This window comes from Eubalaena glacialis, chromosome X (genome assembly GCF_028564815.1).
Source record: "Eubalaena glacialis isolate mEubGla1 chromosome X, mEubGla1.1.hap2.+ XY, whole genome shotgun sequence".
Lineage (NCBI taxonomy): Eukaryota > Metazoa > Chordata > Mammalia > Artiodactyla > Balaenidae > Eubalaena > Eubalaena glacialis.
Genome location: NC_083736.1, coordinates 57,254,632 through 57,280,707, shown reverse-complemented (window position 1 = coordinate 57,280,707; position 26,076 = coordinate 57,254,632).

Sequence of the window (26,076 nt, the reverse complement as noted above, 5' to 3'; positions counted from 1 at the left end):
CTTGGTTATACAGATGAGCAAACTGCTGGTTGTGATTTCTACTTAGGCTTTGCAGGTATGAACTTGGTCTGCCAAGATCCATGTGTTGGTTGTTTCAAGCTCCTCCCCTTCTATGTCATAGTCATATTCTAAGTGGTTGAGCCCTGCAGATTCCCTTGCAATCCCCATGGCAAGAGATTACAAGATCTGAGTAGCAACTCCCAGAAAGTGACCCACAGTGCTGGGCAGGGGGCTGGTTGACCCTCCTGGATTTTCTTTTCTTATTGGAGGAACTGGAAGCTCAGGGAGACCTCTTTGTGTGATGCTGCACTGGCCTGGGGGAGAACAAAGTGATCAATGTGTAGCTGCTGCTTTTACCCTTCTAATACAGTCTGTCATGGTCTCTGTGGTGTAAAGGTGGTCCTTCAGCCTCACTCCCATGTTCTAGGACTCTCTCAATGGTACCTTGTTCTTGAATAATTGTTACTTATTCTTTTGGTGAGGGAAAAAGAAGTCAGGGATAAAATATATCACCATTTTGGTGATGTTACTTCAAAAAGATATTACATCTTTTTATATCGTGTATTTGTTATCAAATTATTATAGCTATAGTTATTTTCAATACTCTTATTATTTGAACTTTATGCTATAATTAAGTTATTAACCAATAACTATATTACAGAATTAAAGTATTCTGAATTTGACTATATACTTACTTTACCAGTGTGTTGCATAGTTTCATATGTTTTCATGTTAATAACTTGCATCCTTTCATTTCAGATTGAAGAACTCCTTCCAGCATTTCTTGTGAGGCCAGACTAGTGATGATGAATTCCCTCAGCTTTTCTTTGTCTTGAACGTATTTATCTCTCCTTTATTTCTATACAGTATCTTTGCTAGGGAAAATATTCTTGGTTGACCGTTTTCTTCTTTTAGCACTTTAAATACAACATCTCTCTCTCAGCCTGTAATCTTTCCGTTGAGAAATCTTTTGATAGATTTGTGGGAGTTCCCTTGTAAGTTACAAGCTTTTTTTTTTTCTTGTGATGCTCTTAAAATTCTGTCTTTGATTTTTGAAAGTTTAATTATAATGTGTCTTGGAGAGGATCTTTTAAGTTGATTTTGTTTTATGACCACTGAGCTTCATGAACTTGGTTAACAAAATCTCTCCTTAGATTTGGAAAATTCTCAGTCAGCAGTTCTTTAAATAAGCTTTCTGTCCCATTCTTCTTTTCTAATTCTAAAACTCCATTAATATGTAAATTTTTTCTTAAATAGTATCCCATAAATCATATAGGGTTTTATCACTCGTTTTCATTCATTTTTTCTTCGTTCTCATCTAGATAATTTGAAAGTTTTTGTATTCCATCTTACAGAGTCTTTCTACTTCTTGATTAATTCTGCTGTTGATACTCTGTATTACATTTTTCATTTTATTCATTTAATTTTTCACCTCTGGAATTTATTCTTGATTCTTTTAAGATCCATCATTCTGTTAAAATTCTCATTTCGTTTGTGCATTGTTTTCCTGATTTAACTGAACTGTATTTCTTTGTTTTCTTCTAGTTCTCTGAACTTCTTTAAACAATTACTTTGAATTCTTTATTGGGCATATCACAGATCTCCATATTTAGTGTTCATTTACTGGAAGATTATTGTGTTCCTCTGATGGTCATATTTCCTTGATTATTCATGATCCTTGAAGTTCTGTGTTGTGCTTACATTTAAAGTAGCAGTCACCTCTTCCAACCTTTACTTACTGCTTTTGGGAGATAAATACCTTCTTTCAACCATACCAGGGATTTTGAGTCTATGTCAGACCTTCTATGGATACACCTGTTCTACACTTCTTTCTACTTCTTGTGGTAGAATTCTTAAGCTTGTATGCCTTCTCTCAACGCTACAACACACCAGACCAGTACAAACAGTCTCTCATTATCTTTTCCAAAGGTGACACTAAGGTTCAAGTTGTGGTCTCTTTCTGGCTCATAGATTTGTGCCACCTTTCTGTGCAAGCTCACTAGCTTCTGTGAAGCCTGGACAAAGAGTCAGTCACTGTGTTTGTGTTTGTGTGTGAGAGGGAGAGTAAGAGAGATGGAGAGACAGAGAGAGAGAGAAAGACATATGGAGATATGTAACGCTGGGCAAGCCCATGTTCTAGTTGGGGAAATCCAAAGTTGATGCATTCCCAGCAGCTTGTGTATGAGCTACTTGATGCAGGCTGCAATATAGTTATTAGTATCTGTATCCCTTTACTGTCTTCTGAGAGTCCTTTCAGCCTCTCTCCCAGTCTCTTCCAATTCCCCCAATCATGTAGCTCATGATTTAGTACTCTGCATGGGGAAAGAGAGAAATGAGCCCCTTTGGAAGCATCCAGTACAACTGGGGAAGCTGATCGCTCACTCACATGTTCTCCCATTAACCTATGGGAGATATCGTGTACTGAGGAAACTCTCTTGGCACTAAGCTTTGCCACCTTGAGTGAGAAGTTATGCATGTAATGTCAAGCTCTTCTGTTTACACACTCCCTTGCTTCCAAACTAATTTTTTACTCCAATGACGTGTTGAACATCTTCTCTGGAAATCTGGACTTCCACAAAAGTTCTGTCATATGTGATTGATTGTGAAAGTGTTTTACAGGAGCTACTAGGCCACAGCCAAGTGCGGCTGGAGCTGGTTCACAGGACATGGGAGGATCCACAGCCAGATGTGAGGTCTGTCTGCTTATTACCCAATACGTGCCTGTGTATTCCTGCTGGGTGACTTGGCATATGGTTCTGGATCCAACAGCTTCTGCAAAGACAGTTTTGTTGAAGGTTGAATGTCAAATTTTTGTTACTGAGGAGAGGTACAAAATCGTGCATTGTCTTCTGCCACCATGATGTTTACATAACTCCACCAACAAGTGGAATTTGAAATTAAAAACAATATCATTTATATTAGCACCACCAAAATTAAAATACTTATATAAAAATCTAATAAATATTTATCATATAGATATGAGGACTACTACAAAACTCTGATGAATGATATCAAGGCATAATATATTGAGATATTTTTTATTCATGAATAGGAAGACTCAATAATGTTAAGATGTCAGTTCTTCCCAACTTGATCTGTAGATTCAACACAATTCTAACAAAACCCCAGCTCTTTAGTTTGAGGATATCAACAAACTCATACTAAAATTTATATGGAGAAGCAAAAGCCCCAGAATATTCAAAATAATATTGAGAAGAACAAAGTTGGACGACTGACACTCCCAACCTCAAATTGTATCTTAAATTTATAGTAACCAACACTGTGTGATATTGGCAAAAACAAAAAAAGAAAAAAATAAAAACAAAAAAAATAGATCAATGGAACAGAAGAGAGAGTCCAGAAATAGATTGTCATAAATATAGTCAACTGATCTTACCAAAGGAGCAAAGGGAATACAATAGAGTGAAGATAGTCTTTCCAACAAATGGTGCTGGAAAACTGGGCATCCACATGCAAAAACAACAAAAAAAATGTAGACAAAGTCATTAAACACTTCACAAAAATTAACTAAATATGGATCACAGGCTTAAATGTAAAATGCAAAATATAAAATCCCTGGAAAATAATATAAGGAAAAACCTAGATAACTTTGGGTATGGTAATATCTTTTTATTTTAATTTTTTTAACATCTTTATTGGAGAATAATTGCTTACAATGGTGTGTTAGTTTCGGCTTTATAACAAAGTGAATCAGTTATACATATACATATGTGCCCATATCTCTTCCCTCTTACGTCTCCCCCCCTCCCACCCTCCCTATCCCACCCCCTCTAGTTGGTCACAAAGCACAGAGCTGATCTCCCTGTGCTATGCGGCTGCTTCCCACTAGCTATCTATTTTACATTTGGTAGTGAATATATGTGCATGCCACTCTCTCACTTTGTCCCAGCTTACCTTTCCCCCTCCACGTATCCTCAAGTCCATGCTCTAGTAGGTCTGTGACTTTATTCCCGTCTTACCCCTAGGTTCTTCATAACCATTTTTTGTTTGTTTTTTAGACTACATATATATGTGTTAGCATATGGTATTTGATTTTCTCTTTCTGACTTACTTCACTCGGTATGACAGACGCTAGGTCCATCCACCTCACTACAAATAACTCAATTTCGTTTCTTTTTATGGCTGAGTAACATTCCATTGTATATATGTGCCACATCTTCTTTATCCATTCATCTGTTGATGGGCACTTAGATGGCTTCCATGTCCTGGCTATTGTAAATAGAGCTGCAATGAACATTTTGGTACATGACTCTTTTTGAATTATAGTTTTCTCAGGGTATATGCCCAGTAGGGGGATTGCTGGGTCGTGTGGTAGGTCTATTTTTACTTTTTAAAGGAACCTCCATACTGTTCTCCATAGTGGCTGTATCAATTTACATTCCCACCAACAGTGCAAGAGTGTTTATTTTCTCCAGGCCCTCTCCAGCATTTATTGTTTGTAGATTTTTTGATGATGGCCATTCTGACTGGTGTGAGATGATATCTCATTGTAGTTTTGATTTACATTTCTCTAATGATTAATGATGTTGATAATTCTTTCATGTGTTTGTTGGCAATCTGTATATCTTCGTTGAAGAAATGTCTATTTAGGTCTTCTGCCCATTTTTGGATTGGGTTGTTTGTTTTTTTGATATTGAGCTGCATGAGCTGCTTGTAAATTTTGGAGATTAATCCTTTGTCAGCTGCTTCATTTGCAAATATTTTCTCCCATTCTGAGGGTTGTATTTTCGTCTTGTTTATGGTTTCCTTGATGTGCAAAAGCTTTTAAATTTCATTATGTCCCATTTGTTTATTTTTGTTTTTATTTCCATTTCTCTAGGAGGTGGGTCCAAAAGGATCTTGCTGTGATTTATGTCGTAGAATGTTCTGCCTATGTTTCCTCTAAGAGTTTGATAGTGTCTGGCCTTATAGTTAGGTCTTTAATCCATGTTGAGTTTATTTTTGTGTATGGTGTTAGGGAGTATTCTAATTTCATTCTTTTACATGTAGCTGTCCAGTTTTCCCAGCACCACTTATTGAATAGGCTGTCTTTTCTCCACTGTATATGCTTGCTCCCTTTATCAAAGATAAGGTGACCATATGTGCGTTGGTTTATCTCTGGGCTTTCTATCTTCTTCCATTGATCTATATTTCTTTATTTGTGCCAGTACCATACTGTCTTGTTTACTGTAGCTTTGTAGTATAGACTGAAGTCAGGGAGCCTGAATCCACCAGCTCTGTTTTCCTTTCTCAAGATTGCTTTGACTATTCAGGGTCTTTTGTGTTTCCATACAAATTGTGAAATTTTTGGTTCAAGTTCGGTGAAAAATGCCATTGGTAGTTTGATAGGGATTCATTGAATCTGTAGATTGCTTTGGGTAGTATAGTCATTTTCACAATGTTGACTCTTACAATCCAAGAACATGGTATATCTCTCCATCTATGTGCAACATCTTTAATTTCTTTCATCAGTGTCTTATAATTTTCTCCATACAGGTCTTTTGTCTCCTTAGGTAGGTTTATTCCTAGATATTTTATTCTTTTTGTTGCAATGGTAAATGGGAGTGTTGTCTTAATTTCACTTTCAGATTTTTCATAATTTGTGTATAGGAAGGCAAGAGATTTCTGTGCATTAATTTTGTATCCTGCTACTTTACCAAATTCATTGATTAGCTCTAGCAGTTTTCTGGTAGCATCTTTAGGATTCTCTATGTATAGTATCATGTCATCTGCAAACAGTGACAGCTTTACTTCTTCTTTTCCAATTTGGATTCATTTTATTTCTTTTTGTTCTCTGATTGCTGTGGCTAAAACTTCCAAAATATGTTGAATAATAGTGGTGAGAGTGGACAACCTTGTCTTGCTCCTGATCTTAGTGGAAATGTTTTCAGTTTTTCACCATTGAGGACGATGTTAGCTGTGGGTTTGTCATAAAAGGCCTTTATTATGTTGAGGTAAGTTCCCTCTTTGCCTACTTTCTGGAGGGTTTTTATCATAATTTAGTGATATGAATTTTGTCGAAAGCTTTCTCTGCATCTATTGAGATGATCGTATGGTTTTTCTCCTTCAATTTGTTAATATGGTGTATCACATTGATTGATTTGCGTATTTTGAAGAATCCTTGCATTCCTGGGATAAACCCCACTTGATCATGGTGTATCATCCTTTTAATGTGCTGTTGGATTCTGCTTGCTAGTATTTTGTTGAGGATTTTTGCATCTATATCATCAGTGATATTGGCCTGTAGTTTTCTTTCTTTATGACATCTTTGTCTGGTTATGGTATCAGGGTGGTTGTGGCCCCATAGAATGAGTTTGGGAGTGTTCCTCCCTCTGTTATATTTTGGAAGAGTTTGAGAAGGAAACTTGTTAGCTCTTCTCCAAATTTGCCTGTGAAGCCATCTGGCCCTATGCTATTGTTTGTTGGAAGATTTTTAACTACAGTTTCAATTTCAGTGCTTGTGATTGGTCTGTTCATATTTTCTATTTCTTCCTGGTTCAGTCTCAGAAGGTTGTGCATTTCTAAGAATTTGTCCATTTCTTCCAGGTTGTCCATTTTATTGGCATACAGTTGCTTGTAGTAATCTCTCATGATCCTTTGTATTTCTGCAGTGTCAGTTGTTACTTCTCCTTTTTCATTTCTACTTCTATTGATTTGAGTCTTCTCTCTTTTTTCTTGATGAGTCTGGCTAATGGTTTATCAATTTTGTTTATCTTCTCAAAAATCAGCTTTTAGTTTTATTGATCTTTGCTATCATTTCCTTCATTTCTTTTTTGTTTATTTCTGATCTGATCTTTATGATTTCTTTCCTTCTGCTAACTTTGGGGGTTTTTTTGTTCTTCTTTCTCTAATTGCTTTAGGTGTAAGGTTAGGTTGTTTATTTGAGATGTTTCTTGTTTCTAGGTAGGATTGTATTGTTATAAACTTCCCTCTTAGAACTGCTTTTGCTGCATCCCATAGATTTTGGGTCATCATGTTTCCATTGTCATTTGTTTCTAGGTATTTTTTGATTTCCTCCTTGATTTATTCAGTGATCTCTTGGTTATTAAGTAGTGTGTTGTTTACCCTCCATGTGTTTGTATTTTTAACAGACTTTTTCCTGTAATTGATATTTAGCCTCATAGCACTGTGGTCGGAAAAGATACTTGATATGATTTCAATTTTCTTAAATTTACCAAGCCTTGATTTGTGACCCAAGATATGATCTATCCTGGAGAATGTTCCATGAGCACTGGAGAAAGAAGTGTATTCTGTTGTTTTTGGATGGAATGTCCTATAAATATCAATTAAGTCCGTCTTGTTTAATGTATCATTTAAAGCTTGTTTCCTTATTTATTTTCATTTTGGATGGTCTGTCCATTGGTGAAAGTGGGGTGTTAACGTCCCCTACTATGTTTGTGTTACTGTTGATTTCCCCTTTTATGGCTGTTAGTATTTGCCTTATGTATTGAGATGCTCCTATGTTGGGTGCATAAATATTTACAATTGTTATATCTTCTTCTTGGATTGATCCATTGATCATCATTTAGTGTCCTTCTTTGTCTCTTGTAATAGTCTTTGTTTTAAAGTCTATTTTGTCTGATATGAGAACTGCTACTCCAGCTTTCTTTTGATTTCCATTTGCATGGAATATCTTTTTCCATCCCTTCACTTTCAGTCTTTATTTGTCCCTAGGTCTGAAGTGGGTCTCTTGTCGACAGCATATATATGGGTCTTGTTTTTCTATCCATTCAGCCAGTCCACGTCTTTTGGTTGGAGCATTTAATCATTTACATTTGAGGTAATTATTGATATGTATGTTCCTATTACCATTTTCTTAGCTGTTTTTGGTTTGTTTTTGTAGGTCTTTTCCTCTTCTGTGTTTTCTGCCTAGAGAAGTTCCTTTAGCATTTGTTGTAAAGCTGGTTTGGTGTTGCTGAATTCTCCTAGCTTTTGCTTGTCTCTAAAGGTTTTAATTTCTCCATCAAATCTGAATGAGATCCTTGCTGGGTAGAGTAATCTTGGTTGTTGGTTTTTCCCCTTCATCACTTTAAATATGTCCTGCCACTCCCTTCTGGCTTGCAGAGTTTCTGCTGAAAGATCAGCTGTTAACCTTATGGGGATTCCCTTGTGTGTTATTTGTTGTTTTTCCCTTGCTGCTTTTAATATGTTTTCTTTATATTTAATTTTTGATAGTTTGATTAATACGTGTCTTGGCGTGTTTCTCCTTGGATTTATCCTGTATGGGACTCTCTGTGCTTCCTGGACTTGATTAACTCTTTCCTTACCCATATTAGGGAAGTTTTCAACTATAATATCTTCAAATATTTTTCAGTCCCTTTCTTTTTCTCTTCTTCTTCTGGGACCCCTATAATTCGAATGTTGGTGTGTTTAATGTTGTCCCAGAGGTCTCTGAGACTGTCCTCAATTCTTTTCATTCTTTTTTCTTTATTCTGCTCTGCACTAGTTATTTCCACTATTTTGTTATCCGTTCTTCTGACTCAGTTATTCTGCTATTGATCCCTTCTAACGAATTTTTAATTTCATTTATTGTGTTGTTCATCACTGTTTGTTTGCTCTTTAGTTCTTCTAGGTCCTTGTTAAACATTTCTTGTATTTTCTCCATTCTATTTCCAAGATTTTGGATCATCTTTACTATCATTATTCTGAATTCTTTTTCAGGTAGACTGCCTTTTTCCTCTTCATTTGTTAGGTCTGGTGGGTTTTTGCCTGGCTCCTTCATCTGCTTTGTGTTTCTCTCTCTTCTTATTTTGCTTAACTTACTGTGTTTGGGGTCTCCTTTCTGCCGGCTGCAGGTTCGTAGTTCCCGTTGTTTTTGGTGTCTGCCCTCAGTGGCTAAAGTTGGTTCAGTGGGTTGTCTAAGCTTCCTGGTGGAGGGGACTAGTGGCTGTGTTCTGGTGGATGAGGCTGGATCATTTCTCTCTGTTGGCAGGTCCACGTCTGGTGATGTGTTTTCAGGTGTCTGTGGCCTTATTATAATTTGGGGCAGCTTCTCTGCTAATGGGTGGGGTTGTGTTCCTGTCTTGCTAGTTGTTTGGCATAGGGTGTCCAGCACTGTAGCTTGCTGGTCGTTGAATGGAGCTGGGCCTTGACGTTGTGATGGAGATCTCTGTGAGATTTTCGCTGTTTGATATTACGTGGAGCTGGGAGGTCTCTTGTGGACCAATGTCCTGAACTTGGCTCTCCCACCTCAGAGGCACTGCCCTGATGCCTGGCTGTCGCACCTACAGCCTGTCATCCACATGGCTCAAATAAAAGGGAGAAAAAAATGAAAGAAAGAAAGAAAGAGAAGGTAAAATAAAGTTAAATAAAGTTAATGAAATAAAACGTTAAAAAATAATTATTAAAAATAATTTTTAAGGTAATAAAAAAGAAAAGGAAGGAAGAAAGAAAGAAGAGAGCAACCAAACCAAAAAACTAATCCACCTATGATAACAAGAGCTAAAAACTATACCCAAATAAATACAAACAAAAGAAAACCTGACAGACAGAACCCTAGGAAAAATGGTAAAAGCCAAGCTATACAGACAAAATCATACACAGAAGCATATACATACACACTCACAAAAAGAGAAAAAGGGAAAAAATATATGTATCATTGCTTCCAAAGTCCACCTCCTCAATTTGGGATGATTCGTTGTCTATTCAGGTATTCCACAGATGCAGGGCACATCAAGTTAACTTTGGACATTTACTCTGCTGCTCCTGAGGCTGCTGGGAGAAATTTCCCTTTCCCTTCTCTGTTCACACAGCTCTTGGGGTTCACCTTTGGATTTGGCCCTGCCTCTGCATGTAGGTTGCCTGAGGATGCCTGTTCTTAGCTCAGACAGAACGGCTTAAAGCAGTAGCTGATTTGGGGGCTCTGGCTCACTCAGGCCAGGGGGTGGGAGGGTATGGATTGCGGGGTGAGCCTGCGGTGGCAGAGGCCAGTGTCACGTTGCACCAGCCTGAGCCGCGCTGTGTGTTCTCCCGGGGTAGTTGTCCCTGGATCACGGGACGCTGGCAGTTGCAGGCTGCACAGGCTCCCATGAAGGGAGGTGTGGATAGTGACCTGTGCTTGCACACAGGCTTCTTGGTGGCTGCAGCAGCAGCCTTAGCAGCCCATGCCCGTCTCTGGGGTCTGCATTTATAGCCGTGGCTTGCACCCATCTCTCGAGCTCCTTTAAGGGGCACTTTTAATTCCCTCTCCTCACACACCAGGAAACAAATAGACAAGAAAATGTCTCTTGTCTCTTCGGCAGCTCCAGCCTTTTTCCCGGACTCCCTCCCTGATAGCTGTCATGCACTAGTCCCCTTCAGGCTGTGTTCACGCAGCCAACCCCAGTCCTCTCCCTGGGATCTGAACTCTGAAGCCGGATCCTCAGCTTCCAGCCCCCGCTTGTCCCGGCAGGTGAACAGACAAGTCTCTCGGGCTGGTGAGTGCAGGTCGGCACCAATCCTCTGTGCAGGAATCTCTCCGCTTTGCCCTCCACACCCCTGTTCCTGCACTCTCCTCCGTGGCTCCAAAGTTTCCCCTCCCCCTGCAGTCTCCGTCCGCGAAGGGCCTTCCTAGTGTGTGGAAACCTTTCCTCCTTCACAGCTCCCTCCCACTGGTGCAGGTCCCATCCTTATTCTTTTGTCTCTGTTTTTTCTTTTTTCTTTTGCCCTACCCAGTTACGTGGGGGAGTTTCTTGCCTTTTGGGGGGTCTGAGGTCTTCTGCCAGCGTTCAATAGGTGTTCTGTATCAGTTGTTCCACATGTAGATGTATTTCTGATGTATTTGTGGGGAGGAAGGTGATCTCTACGTCTTACTCTTCTGCCATCTTGAAGCTCCTCTGGTAATATCTTTTTAGATAAAACACCATACACCTTGAAAGAAATAACTGTTAATCTGGACATTCTTAAAATTAAAATCCTCTGTTATGTGAAATATAACATCAAGAGATTAGAAAAGAAGCCATAGAGCCTCAGAATACATTGACCAAAGACACATTTGATAATTGACTGTTATTTTAAAAATACAAAGAACTTTTAAAACTCAACAATAATGAAACAAACTACCTAATTCAGAAAAAAGCAAAAGTTCCTGAAACCTCACCACAGAAGATATAAAGATGACAAGTAACCATATTAAAAAATACTCTACATCATGTGTTATCAGGGAAATGCAAATTAAAACGACAGTGAGATACGACTACACACCTATTAAAACTGTCAAAATCTGGAACACTAACAACATCAAATTCTGGTCAGCTTGTGGTGCAACAGGAACTCTTGCATGTTGCTGGTGGTAATACAAAAATGGTACAGCCTCTTTGAAAGAGTGTGACAGTTTCTTACAAAACGAAAAACACTCTTCCCATACAATCCAACAATTGCACTCCTTGGTATTTACTCACAGGAATTGAAAACTTATGTCCACACAAAAACCTCCACACAGATGTTCATGGCAGCTTCTTTTATAATTGCTAAAACTTGGAAGTATCCAAGATGTCCTTCAGTAGGTAAATGGATAAATAAATTGTGATTGATCCAGATAATGAAATATTATTCAAAACTAAAAAGAAATGAGATATGAAGTCATGAAGAGACATAGAGAGACCTTACATTCATGTTAATAAGTTAAAAAAGCCAATCTACAAAGGCTATATACAGTATTATTCCAAATGTATGATACAGTTTAATAGGCAAAGCTATAGAGGAAAAAATATCAGTGTTTTCCAAGGGTGGATGGGTGTGGAGAAATTAGTAGGCATAGCAGAGAGGATTTTTAAGGCAGGGAAAGTACTATGAATGATATAATAAGGATGTATGTATGTCACTGTACAGTTATCAAACCCATAGAAAGTACAACATCAAGAATGAACCCTAAAGTAAACTATGGAGTTTGGGTCATTATGTTGTGTCAATTTTAGCTCATCCTAGGTAAAAGAAATGGACCATTCTGGTGAGTTACGTTGATAATGGGGGAGATTATGCATGTGTGAGGCCTGAGTGTACGTGGAAAATCTCTCTACCTTCCTCTCAACTTTGTTGTAGGCCTAAATTTACTCTAAAAATTAAAATATTTAACAAAAATCATTGAAGTTTTGTGGTTGTTTGTTACTTCATCGTAACCTAGTATAGTAATTGAATTGAGGAGTCGCCAACAGATTTGCTGAAATTTTCTTGGTTAAGCAGTTGAAGATGCTTCCAACCAATCTCTTCTATTTTTCTCCTTTACCTGGGGTTAGACATATTCTGAAAAAAAGCAGTATGACAGCTTTTCTGACTTTACACAGCTCCTCCTTATTTTTCCTCACATGTGCATTCCCCCAAATAAAATCCTTGTGCATTTTACTCCATCTCAATTCGTTTTGGAATACCCGTGTTAAAATAGCTGAAGTATAATTGGCTTCAGGAGGGTGTGTAGAGCAGAAAGGAGTCTTCCAGAGGGGTCATAATGATCCAACCTTTAGAAAAATCCTAAAGTGACAGATCTTCATACATTCGAGTGCCTGGATAGTATCCTGTGTACTGGGAGTTGGAGTCCCAGAGTAGCTGACATATCCAAGTGTAGATCAAAGTAGGAAAAGCATATCAATGTTAAACATAGAAAAACAAAGTATCTTCTCAAGTCAAATAGAAACAACTCCTTTATCTCCCTGGGCTTGCAAAAAGATATTAAACTTTGCCTGGAAAGAGAAATGCACATTTCTACCAATGAGGCTGTGAATTCCTCATATTTAGTGGCCATGAACAGTTTTGTAGCTTAGAAATAACAGGAAGGGGGGGAAATCAAGATGGCAGTGTAGGAGGATGTAGAGCTCACTTCCCCCATCAAACATATCAAAAATACATCTACATGTGGAACAATTCTCATGGAAAACTAATTGGAAACTGGCAGAAGAACTCCTATACAACAAAAGCTGCAAGGAATATGTCAACATAAAGAGATATGATAGAAAAAAGGCATAGGTTTGGGACCCCCAACTTTGAGAGGGAACTGAAAGGAAGAGAAGGTCTGCACAGGTAAGCCCTCATCCTGGGGAGTGAGCAGGTTGAATCGCAGGATGGGTATCTCTGTCCTGGGTTCCTGTACAAAGGAAACAAACCCCATTAGCTACTTGGGGAACTGCTGGGACAGAGAAAAGGGCTGGAGAAGACTAGATTCTACTCAATTCACTAGGAGATGGTGCTTGTTGGCTTGACATAAACAGGGCAGAGAGAGCTTGGCATTGGTGGCTGCTGCCTAGCCACACTCCACAATCCAAAGGCAGTGAAGACTCCAGCCCCACTAACTCCACACAGCAGCTTACTGCTGGATCTGGGGTATACAGGCCACAGGAGAAGACTTGATCTGGCTAAGCAGAGACAGTCCTGGGGTTCTAGGGTGTGGCCCAGGTAGGGCAACAGTGGACATTGTCAGCACTCACTCAGGCAGCCCTGCAGGAGCATGCTGAGGTTCCTCTCCCACCTTGGCCCCGCCTAATCCACACCACAGCTTAGCACTGGGTATGGGGCTGACAGGTCCTGGGAGAAGAATGCCACAGAGGAAACCCAGATTTCTGACAGTTGTGTAGCCACCTCAATTGCTGCAGCTACAACACCCTGATCCCCAGCCCCAGTCTAGCAAGTGCTCTAGTCCTGCCCACTCCATGCCACAGCCTTTCACTAAATCTCGACCAAACACAACAGGGAAAGGGTTGTGAACTTGGACTGTGTCTCAGGAGAGCCACAGATGCCTATACAGGTGACACATCAGCCCTCTGTGAGCACATGGGCCTTACTTTCTTCAGCAATACCCATTGTGGGGAAGGTAACACACACAAGGGGAATGGACCCTGATCAAGCCTGACCCTCTGGGCTTCAACTCTAACAACTGGGGAGACGACCCCACCCTGGACAGGGTGGCAACAGACATCTGGAACAGAGAAAAAATTCCCCTTCACACCCTACACAGGCTTTAGATCCCCCAACACCAATGACAGCCCCTATCCAAGGTGATAAAGGCTAGTTCACCCCGAGGAGAGACGTGGCTGGCATCCTTCACATCAAAGACATTGGACACACAGAGTCTACACAGGGATGCTACCACATAAAAACACCCCTTCAAGACTACAATAGATAACTGTCTCCTAAATTCATTGAGACAGAGAAAGTTAAGTAAGAGGAAAAGGCATGGGAATTACTCCCAATTAAAAGAGCAAGAGGAAATATTTGAAAAAACAAATAATGAAATTGAGCTCACCAGTTTATCAGACCTTGAGTATAAAAAAGTATTAGTAAGATTACTAACTGAATTAAAAAATATTATGAAAATAAATGCAGATCATTGTAACAAGGAACTAGAAAATATAAAGAAGAACCAATCAAAAATAGATAATTCAATTTCTGAAAGAAAAAGCAATCTGGAAGAAATGAATAGTCAAATAAATGACACAGAAGAACAAATAAGTCATCTTGAAGACAGAATAATAAAAATTACCCAAACTGAACAACAGGCAGAAAGATGAATGAAAACAAATGAAAGCAACATACTAGATCTATGGGACAATATAAAAGGTGGTAATCTATGTATAATAGGGGACCCAGAAGGAGAAGAGAGAGAGAAGGGGATCGGAAATGTATCTGAAGATATTTTGGCTGAAAACATCCCAAACCTAAAGAAGGAAACAGATATCCTGGTACAGGAAGCACAGAGTGTCCCAAACAAGATAAACCCAAACAGACTGACAAGAAGACATATAATTAAAATGGCAAAAGTTAAAGATAAAGAGAGGATGCTAAAGGCAGCAAGAAAGAAACAAAAAGAATCATTTACAAGGGAACCCTCATAAGGCTATCAGCTGATTTCTCTGCAGAAACTTTGCATACCAGAAGGGAATGACATGATATATCCAAAGTCCTGAAAGGGAAAAATCTGCAACCTGGGGTACTCTATCCAGCAAGATTATCATTTAGAACAGAGGAAAAGATAAAGAATTTCTCAGACAAGCAACAATTAAAATAATTCAGCAATACTAAACCTACCCTAAAAGAAATATTGAAGAGCCTTCTCTAAATAGAAAAGAAGCAAGAATCTATAGGAAAGGGAAAAATCACAATAGAAAAGGCAAATATATAGTAACAAGCTATAGAAATTATCCCTGAAAGTATAGTCTTAACACAAATATATAATTGAAGCTCACTTAAATAAACCAGTATGTAGATTAAAAAACTAATTAAAAAGTTATAAAAGTGATTAAAACAATAAACAATAAAAGAATAAACATGAAGATGTAAAAGAGGACATCAAAATCACAAAATGTGGGGGAAGGGAGTATAAAATGTAGATATTTCAGAATGAGTTTAAACTTGAATGACTATCAATCTAAAGCAAGTAGATTACAGGTCAACATACATGAACTCCATGGTAACCACAAATCTAAAACATACAACAGATTCACAAAAAACAAAAAGAAAAGAACACAAGCATACTACAAAATAAAATCATCAAACCACAGAAGGAAAAAACAAAAGAAGAAATGAACAAAGAACTACAAACTACAACTGAAAAACAAGGATTAAAATGGCAATAAGTACATACCTATTGATAATTACTTTATTCATTTTGGGGGGTAGTTTTTTTCAGGAAAAGGCATTTTATTTTAAATATAGCAGTGTGTACATGTCAATCCCAAACTCCCAATCTATCTCTCACTCCCACCCTTCCCCCTGGTAGCCATAAGTTCATTCTCTAAGTCTGTGAGTCTGTTTCTATTTTGTAAATAAGTTCATTTGTATTATTTTTTTTAGATTCCACATATAAGTGATATCATATGATATTTGTCTTTCTCTGTCTGACTTATTTCACTTAGTATGATAATCTCCAGGTCCATCCATGTTGCTACAAATGACATACTTTCATTCTTTTTAATGGCTAAGTAATATTCCATTGTATATATGTACCACATCTTTTTGATCCATTTATCTGTCAATGGACATTTAGGTCCCTTCCATGTCTTCACTATTGTAAACAGTGCTGCAGTGAACGTTGGGGTGTATGTATACTTTCAAACCATGTTTTTCTCCAGATATATGCCCAAGAGTGGGATTGCTAGATCATATGGTAGCTATATTTTCGGTTTTTTAAGGAACCTCCATCCTGTCTTCTATAATGGTTGTACCAATTTACATTCCCACCAGCAGTGGAAAGTAAATTCTACACACACTCTCCAGAATTTATTGTACGTAGATTTTTTGATGATGACCATTCTGACCTGTGTGAGGTTACATCTCATAGTTTTGATTTGTATTTCTCTAATAATTAGTGATGTTTAGCATCTTATCATATGCCTCTTAGCCATCTGTATGTTTTCTTTGGAGAAATGTCTCTTTAGGTATTCTGCCCATTTTATGATTTCGTTTTTTGTTTTTTTGAATTGAGGTGCATGAGCTATTTGTAAATTTTGGAGACCAGTGCTTTGTCAGTCACATTGTTTGCAAATATTTTCTCCCATTCTGTGAATTGTCTTTTCGTTTTGTTTATGGTTTCCTTGGCTGTGCAAAAGCTTTTGAGTTTATTTAGGTCCCATTTGATTATTTTTATTTTTATTTCTATTTCCATTACTCTGGGAGACAGATCAAAAAAGATATTGCTGTGATTTATGTCAAAGAGTGTTCTTCCTATGTTTTCCTCTAAGTTTTTTATACTATCTGGTCTTACATTTAGGTCTTTAATCCATTTTCAGTTTATTTTTGTGTATGGCGTTAAAGAATGTTCTAATTTCATTTTTTCCCATGTAGCTGTCCAGTTTTCTCAGCATCATTTATTGAAGAGACTGTCTTTCCTCCATTTATTAGTCTTGCATCCTTTGTCATAGATTAATTAGCCATAGGTGCATGGGTTTATTTCTGGGCTTTCTATCATGTTGTGCCAGTACATACTGTTTTGATGACTGTAGCTTTGTTGTATAGTCTGAAGTCAGGGAGGCTGATTCTTCCAGCTCTGTTTTTCTTTCTCAGGATTGCTTTGGCTATTCGGGCTCTTTTGTGTCACCTTACAAATTTTAAGATTGTTTGTTCTTGTTCTGTGAAAAATGACATTGGTAATTTGATAGAGATTCCATTGAATCTGTAGATTGTCTTGGGTAGTATAGCCATTTTGACAATATTGATTCTTCCAATCCAAGAACATGATATATCTTTTCACCTGTTTGAGTTGTCTTCGATTACTTTCATCAAAGTCCTATAGTTTTCAGAGTACAGGATTTGTCTCCTTAAGTAGGTATATTCCTAGGTGTTATATTCTTTTTGATACAATGGTAAATGGGATTGTATCTTTAATTTCTCTTTATGATCTTTTGTTGTTAGTGTATAGAAATGCAACAGATTTCTGTGTATTAATGTTGTATCCTGCAAATTTACCAAATTCATCGATGAGCTCTAGTAGTTTTCTAGTAGCATCTTTAGGATTTTCTATATATAGTATCATGTCATCTGCAAGCAGTGACAGTTTTATTTCATCTTTTCCAATTTGGATTTCTTTTATTTCTTTTTCTTCTCTGGTTGCTGTGGCTAGGAGTTTCAGAACTATGTTGAATAAAAGTGGTGAGAGTGGACATCCTTGTCTTGTTCTTGATCTTAGAGGAAATGCTTTCAGCTTTTCACCATTGAGTATGAAGTTAGCTGTAGGTTTGTCATAGATGGCCTTTACTGTTTTGAGTTATGTTCTCTCTCTGCCCACATTATGGAGAGTTTTTTATCATAAATGGGTGTTGAATTCTGTCAGAAGCTTTTTCTGTGCCTATTGAGATGATCATACAGTTTTTATTCTTCAATTTGCAGATCTGGTGAATCAAAACGGTTGATTTACATATATTGAAGAATCCTTGCATCCCTGGGATAAATCTCACTTGATCATGGTGTATGATCCTGTTAATGTATTGTTGGATTTGGATTGCTAGTATTTTGTTGAGGATTTTTGCATCTATGTTTATGAGTGATACTGACCTGTAATTTTCTTTTCTTTTCTATTTTTGTATCTCTGTCTGGTTTTGGTGTCAGCATGATGGTGGACTCATAGAATGAGTTTGGGAGTATTCCCTATGCTGCAGTTGTTTGGTGTAGTTTCAGAAGTATAAGTGTTAATTCTAAATGTTTGATAGAATTCGCCTGTGAGTTCATCAGCTTCTGGACTTTTGTTTGTTGGGAGTTTTGAAATCACAGTTTCAATTTCAGTACTTGTGATCAGTCTGTTCATATTTTCTATTTCTTCTTGGTGTAGTCTTGGAAGGTTGTACCTTTCTAAGAACTTGTCCATTTCTTCCAGGTTGTCCTTTTTATTGCCATATAGTTGCTTGTATAAGCCTCTTATGATCCTTTGTATTTCTGTAGTGTCTGTTGTAACTTCTCCTATTTCACTTATAATTTTATTAATCTGAGACTTCTCCCTCTTTTCTTAATGTGTCTGCCTAAAAGTTCGTCAATTTTGTTTATCTTTTCAAAGAACCAGCTTTTAGTTTCATTGCTCTTTTCTATTGTTTTCTTCATTTCTATTTCATTTATTTCTGCTCTGACATTTATGATTTCTTTCCTTCTGCTAACTTTGGGTTTTGTTTGTTCTTCTTTCTTTAGTTGCTCTAAGTTTAAGGTTAAGTTGTTTATTTGTGATTTTTCTTTTTTCCTGAGGTAAGATTGTATTGCTACAAACTTCCCTCTTAGAACTGCTGTTGCTGGGTCCCATAGGTTTTGGATCATCGCAGTTTCATTGTCATTTCTCTCTAGGTATTTTTTTTTATTTCCCCTTTGATTTCTTCAGTGATCCACTGGTTGTTTAGTAGCATATTGTTTAGCCTCCAAGTGTTTGTTAAAATTTTTTTCTTGTAGTTGATTTCTAATCTCATAGTTTTGTGGTCAGAAAAGATGCTTCATATGATTTCAAATTTCTTAAATTTACCAAGGCTTGCACTGTGGCCCAGCAGGTGATCAAGCCTGGAGAATGTTCCATCTGCACTAAACATCAGTAAAGTTCATCTGATCTAATGTGTCTTTTAAGGCCTGTGTTTCCTTGCCAATTTTCTGTCTGGGTGATCTGTTCATTGATGAAAGTTGGGTATTAAATCCCCCAGTATTATTGTGTTACTATCGATTTCTCCCTTTATGACTGCTAGTTTTTGCCTTATTTATTGAGGTCCTCCTATATTGGGGTCATGTATATTTACAATTGTTACATCTCCTTCTTGGATGAATCTCTTGATCATTATGGAGTGTCCTTCTTTGTCTCTTGAACAGTCTTTATTTTAAAATCTATTTTGTCTGATATGGGCATTGCTACTCCAGCTTTCTTTTGATTTCCATTTCCACAAAATACCTTTTTTGGTCCCTTCATTTTCGTTCTGTATGTGTCCCTTGGTATGAAGTGGGTCTCTTGCAGACAGCATATATACAGGTCTTATTTTTGTATCCATTCAACCAGTCTATGTCTTTTGATTGGAGTCATTAATCCATTTACATTTAAGGTAATTATGGATATTTATGTTCTTATTGCCATTTTGTTAATTGTTTTGGATTTGTTTTTGCAGAGCTTTCTTCTTCCCTTCCTCTTTTTCTTCTTTCTTGTGTTTCTTGCCTTGATAGCTTCCTTTAGCAATTATGTAAAGCTGGTTGGTGGTGCTGAATTGTCTTAACTTTTGCTTGTCTGTAAAGCTTTTGATTTCTCCATCAAATCTAAATGAGAACCTTGTTGGGTAGAGTATTCTTGGTTGTAGGTTCTTCCCTTTCATCACTTTAAATATATCATGCCACCCCCTTCTGACCTGCAGAGTTTCTGCTGAGAAATCAGCTGATAACCTTATGTGGATTCCCCTAAAAGTTATTTATTGTTTTTCCCTTGTAACTTTTAATATTTTTTCAGTGTCTTCAGTTTTCATCAATTTGATTACTATCTGTCTTGGCATGTTCCTCCTTGGTTTTATTCTGCCTAGGACTCTGTGCACTTCCTGGACTTGGATGACTGTTTCCTTTCCCATGTTAGGGAAATTTTCAGCTATTATTTCTTCAAATATTTTCTGAGGTCCTTTCTCTCCCTTTTCTCCTGCTGGGACCTCTATAATGTGAATGTCGGTGTATTTAATATTGTCCCAGAGGTCTCTTAGACTGTCTTCATTTCTTTTCATTGTTTTTTCTTTATTCTTTTCCATGGCAGTGATTTCTACCGTTCTGTCTTCCAGGTCACTTATTCGTTCTTCTGCCTCAGTTATTCTGCTATTGAGTCCTTCTACTGTATTCTTCATTTCAGTTCTTGTATTGTTCATCTCTGTTTGTTTGTTCTTTAGTTCTTCTAGGTCTTTGTAAACATTTCTTGCATCTCCCCGTTCCTTGCCTCCATTCTTTTTCTGAGATTTTGGGTCATCTTCACTATCATTTTTTCTGAATTCTTTTTCTAGTAGGTTGCCTATCTCCATTTATCTTAGTTGTTCTTCTTGGGTTTTATCCTGTTCCTTCGTCTGGGACATATTCCTTTGCCATCTCATGTTGTTTAACTGTCTGTGATTGTGGTTTCCATTTCACAGGCAGTAGGATTGTAGTTCTTCTTGCTTCTGATGTCTGCTCGCTGGTGGATGAGGCTCTTAAAAGCTTGTGCAGGCTCCTTGATGGGAAGGGCTGGCTCCTGCCTACTGGTGTGTTGAGCTGGGTCTTGTCTCTCTGGTGGGCAGGGTTGTGCTCAGGAAAACTTTCAGCAGCTTCTCTGCTGATGGGTGAGGCTGTGTTTCCGCCCTGTTGGTGTCTTTTCCTGAGTCATCCCAGCACTGGAGCCTACAGACTGTAGGATGGGGTGAATGGTGGCCTCTGGGTGGGCTCACCAGAACTTCTGCTGCCAGTGTCTTTGTCTCCCCTGTGAGCCACAACTGTCCCCCACTTCTGCAGGAGACCCTTCAATACCAACAGATAGGTCTGGCCCATTCTCTTTATGAGGACACTGCTTTCTTCCCCTTGGTCTTGGTGTGCACATGACCTTGTGTGTGCCCTCCAAAAGTGGAGTTTCTGCTTCCCCCATCCCTGTGGAATTCCTGCAATCAAATGACACTAGACTTCAAAGCCAGAGTCTCTTGGGGCTCCTCCTCTTATTCCTGGGCCCCAGGCTGGGAAGCCTAATGTGGGGCTCAGGACTTTCACTCATGTGGCAGAACTTCAGTGGTATAATTTTTTTTCCAATTTGTTGGTCGCTCACCCAGCAGGTATGGGATTTTATTTTTTTCTTGATTGTACCCCTCCTACCATCTCACTGTGGCTCCTTCTTTGCCTTTGGTTGTAGGGTATCTTTTTTGGTTGGTTCCATCATTTTTTTTTGTCAGTGGTTGTTCAGCAGTTGGTTATGATTTTGGTGTTTATGTAAGGAGGGGTGAGCTCACATCCTTCTTCTCTGTCATCTTGAGCTGATGTCCACCTATCGATAATTACTTTAAATGTCAATGTACTAAATGCTCTGATCAAAAGACATAGAGTGGCTGATTGGATTAAAAAGAAAAAAGAACCTCCAATATGCTGTCTACAAGAGACCCATTTCAGGACTAAAGACACACACAGACTGAAAGTGAGAGGATGGGAAAATATTTAATATAAATGGAAATGACAAGAAAGCAGTGGTAACAATACGCTTCTCAGACAAAATAGACTTTAAGACAAAGGCCATATAGAAAAACAAAGAGGGACATTATATAATAATAAAGGGATCAATATAAGAAGAGAATGTTACACTCATTAACACATGTGCTGCCAATATGGGAACACTTTTAAATATATTAAAAAAAATACTAACAGAAACAAAAGGAGAAAATGGCAGTAATAAAATAGTAACAGGAGATTTTAACACCACACTGACATCAATGGACAGACAAAAAATCAGTAGGGCAACAGAGGTCCTAAATGATGCAATAGACCAGTTGGGCTTAATATCTAAGGACACTACATCCTAAAAAGGCAAAATACAGATTCTTTTAAAGTGTGCATGGAATATTCTCTAGGGTTGACCACATACTAGGTCAAAAAACAAGCTTTAAAGAGGATAAAAAAATGGTTCTGAAGAACCTAGGGACAGGAGAGGAATAAAGATGCAGACATACAGAATGGGCTTGAGGACACAGGGAGGAGGAAGGGTAAGCTGGGAGGAAGTAAAAGACTGGCATGGACTTATATATACTACCGAATGTAAATTAGACAGCTAGTGGGAAGCAGCCACAAAGCACAGGGAGATCAGCTTCATGCTTTGTGACCACCTAGAGGGGTGGGATAGGGAGGGTGGGAGGGAGACACAAGAGGGAAGAGATATGGGGATATATGTACATGTATAGCTGATTCACTTTGTTATAAAGCAGAAACTAACACACCATTGTAAAGCAATTATACTCCAATAAAGATGTTAAAAAAATTATTTTTAAATAAAATATACCCAATCCGTCAAAAAAAAAAATTAAGAGGATAGAAATTATATCAAGCATTTTTTCTGACCACAATGGTATGAAACTAAAATTCAACTATGAAAAGAAAAAAAGGGAAAAGAATAAACACATGGAAACTAAAAAACATGCTACTAAAAAAACCAATGGGTCAATGATGAAATCAAATAAGTTGTCAGAAAATACCTAGAGATAAATGAAAAAAACCTCACAATTTTACAAAATCTATCAGATGGAGCAAATCATTTCTAAGAGAGAAGTTTATAGCTATAAAGGCCTACTTCAAGAAACAAGAAAAATCACACACACAAAAAAACACGTCACCTATGACATAAAAGAAATAGACAGGAAATAACAAAACCCAAAGTCAATAGAAGGAGGGAAATAAAAAATCAGAGAGGAAATAAATAGAGAATTTTAAAAATGATTAGTTAAACCAAAGCTGTTCTTTTGAAAATATAAGCAAAATCAACAAACCTCTACCCAGGCTCAGCAAGAAGAAAAGTGAAAGGACACAAATAAACAAAATAAGAGTTGAAAGAGGAGAAATAACAACCAATACCACAGAAATACAAAAAATAATAAGAGAATACTATGAACAGTTATATGTCAATTAACTGAACAACCTAGATGAAATGGACAAATTTATAGAAACATACAGCCTGCCAAGACTGAGTTAAGAAAACAAATGAAGTAAGAAGTAAAATAGAATCTGTAATAATAATAAAAAAAACCACCTCCCTACAAACAAAAGTCCAGGAATGGATGACTTCACTGGAGAATTCTACAAAACATAAAAAGAAGAACTTATACCTATACTCAAACAATTCCAAAAAATTGAAGAGGAGGGAACACTCCCAAATTCATTCTCTGAGGCACACGTTACCCTGATTCTAAAACCAGGAAAAACCACTACAAAAAAAAGAAAATTACAGGCCAATAGCTTTGATGAATATAGACGCAAAGATTGTCAACAAAATATTAGCAAACTCAATTTAACAATGCATAAAAAGGATCATACACCATAATCAAGTTGGGGTCATTCCAAGGTCACAAGGATTTTTCACCATATGCAAATCAATCAATGTGATACACAACATTAACAAAAAGAAAGACAAAAACGACATGATGATATCAATAGATGTAAAAAAACAACTGATCATAGTTTTTTATTCTTCAATTTGTTAATGTGGTGTATCACATTGATTGATCTGTGGATATTGAAAATCCTTGTGTCCCTGGGGTAAATCTCACTTGATCATGTGTTGCTGGGAGTGTAAATTGGTATATACCATATAATCCAGCAATCCCACTCCTGGGCATGTATATGGAGAAAACTATAATTTGAAAAGATACATACAACCCAATGTTCATAGCAGCACTATTTACAATAACCAAGACATGGAAGCCACCTAATTGTCCATCGACAGATGAATAGATAAAGAAATTGTGATATATATACAAAATGGAATATTACTCACCCATAAAAAGAATGAAATAATGCCATTTGCAGCAATATGGATAGACCTAGAGAATATTATGCTAAGTGAAATAAGTCAGACAAAGACAAATACTGTATGATTTCACGTATGTGTAGACTCTTAAAAAATGATACAAATGAACTTATTTATGAAACAGAAATAGATTCACAGAGATAGAAAACAAACTTATGGTTACCAAAGGGGAAAAGGGGTGAGGGAAAGATTAGGGGTTTGGATTAAAATATACACACTCATATTTGTAAAATAGATAACTTACAAGGACCTACTGTATAGCACAGGGAGTTATACTCAATATCTTTTAATAATCTGTAATGGAAAAGAATCTAGAAAATAATATATTATATATATGTATATAATATATATACATATATATATCTGAATCACTTTGCTGTACACCTGACACTAGTACAACATTGTAAATCAACTATATTTTAATAAACAATTTAAAAAAGAAATGATAAGATCACTAATGTGCAAAAAAAGCAACATACATTCCTGATAAAAACTCTCATCAAAGTGGGTATAGATGAAGCATATCTCAACATAATAAAAGTTATTTATGAAAACAATACAACCAACATAATACTCAGCAATGAAAAGTTGAAGGTCTTTCCACTAAATTCAGGAACAAGAGAAGTACATCAATTCTCACAGCTTCTATTCAACATAGTTTTGGAATTCCTAGCTACAGGAATCAGACAAGAAAAATAAATAAAAGTTATCCAAATTGGGAGGGAACAGGAGGCAAAACTGTTACTATTTGCAGATGACATGATACTCTAATAAACTTTAAAGTCTCCACACAAAAGCTATTAGAATAAATGATTACAGGAAGGTAACAGGATAAAAGATTAATATACAGAAATTTGTTGCATTTCTATAAACTCATAATGAAATATCAGAAAGAGAATGTAAAAGAAAATTTAGTTTAAAATCATGTCAAAAATAAATTATCTAGGAATAAACTTAACCAAGGAGGTGAAGACCTATAAGCTTGAAAACTATAAAACATCAATAAAGAAAATTTATGATGATTCAAGGAAATGGGAAGATATCCCATCCATTTGGATTGGAAGAATTAATATGGTTAAAATAGCCAGATAACCCCAAGCAGTCTACAATTTTAATGCAACCCCTTTCAAAATCCCCATCACATTTTTCACAGAACTAGAACAAATATTTCTAAATTTATATGGCACCACAAAAGACCAAGAATTGCCAAAGAAATTCTGAGAAAAAAGAACAAAGCTAGAGGTATAACCCGTCCAGACTTCAGACTATACTGCAAAGGTACAATAATCAAAACAGTGTGGCATTGGCACAAAAACAGATACATAGATCAATGGGACAGAATAGAGAGCCCACAAATATACCCACACACTTATGATCTAATAATCTATCATACACAATTGAGAAGACAGTCTCTTCAACAAGTGATGTTGGGAAAACTGTACACCTAAAGGTAAAACAATAAAATTAGAAAGTTCCCTCATACCATATACAAAAATAAACTCAGAATGGTTTAAAGACCTAAATGTAAGTCATGACACCACAGAAGTTCTGGAAATGTACATAGGTGAAATACTCTTTGATATAAATTGTAACAGTATTTCCTTGTATCAGTCTCTCAAGGCAAAAGAAATAAAAGTAAAAATAAACAACTGGGACCTAATTAAACTTAAAAGCTTTAGGAAAGCAAAGGAAACCATCAACAAAATGAAAATATAACCTACTGAAAAAGAGAAAATATTTGTAAATTATGCTACTGACAAAGGGTTAATATCCAAAATATACAAACATCTCATACAACTCAATATAAAAATATAACCCAATCATAAATTTGGCAGAAGACCTAATTAGACATTTTTCCAAAGAAGACATACAAATGGCCAATAGGCATGTGAAAAGATGCTCAACATTACTAATTATTAGAGAAATGCAAATCAAAATCACAATGCGGTGTCACCATACACTTCTCAGAATGGCCGTCTTCAAATAGTCTACATGTAATAAATTCTGGAGAGAATGTAGAGAAAAGGGAACCCTCAAACTCTGTTGGTGGTAATGTAAATTGGTACAGCCAATATGGTAAGCAGTATGTAGTTTTCTTAAAAAGTAAAAAGAGAACCACCATATGATCAAACAATTCCACTTCTGGGTATACATCCAAAAAGAAT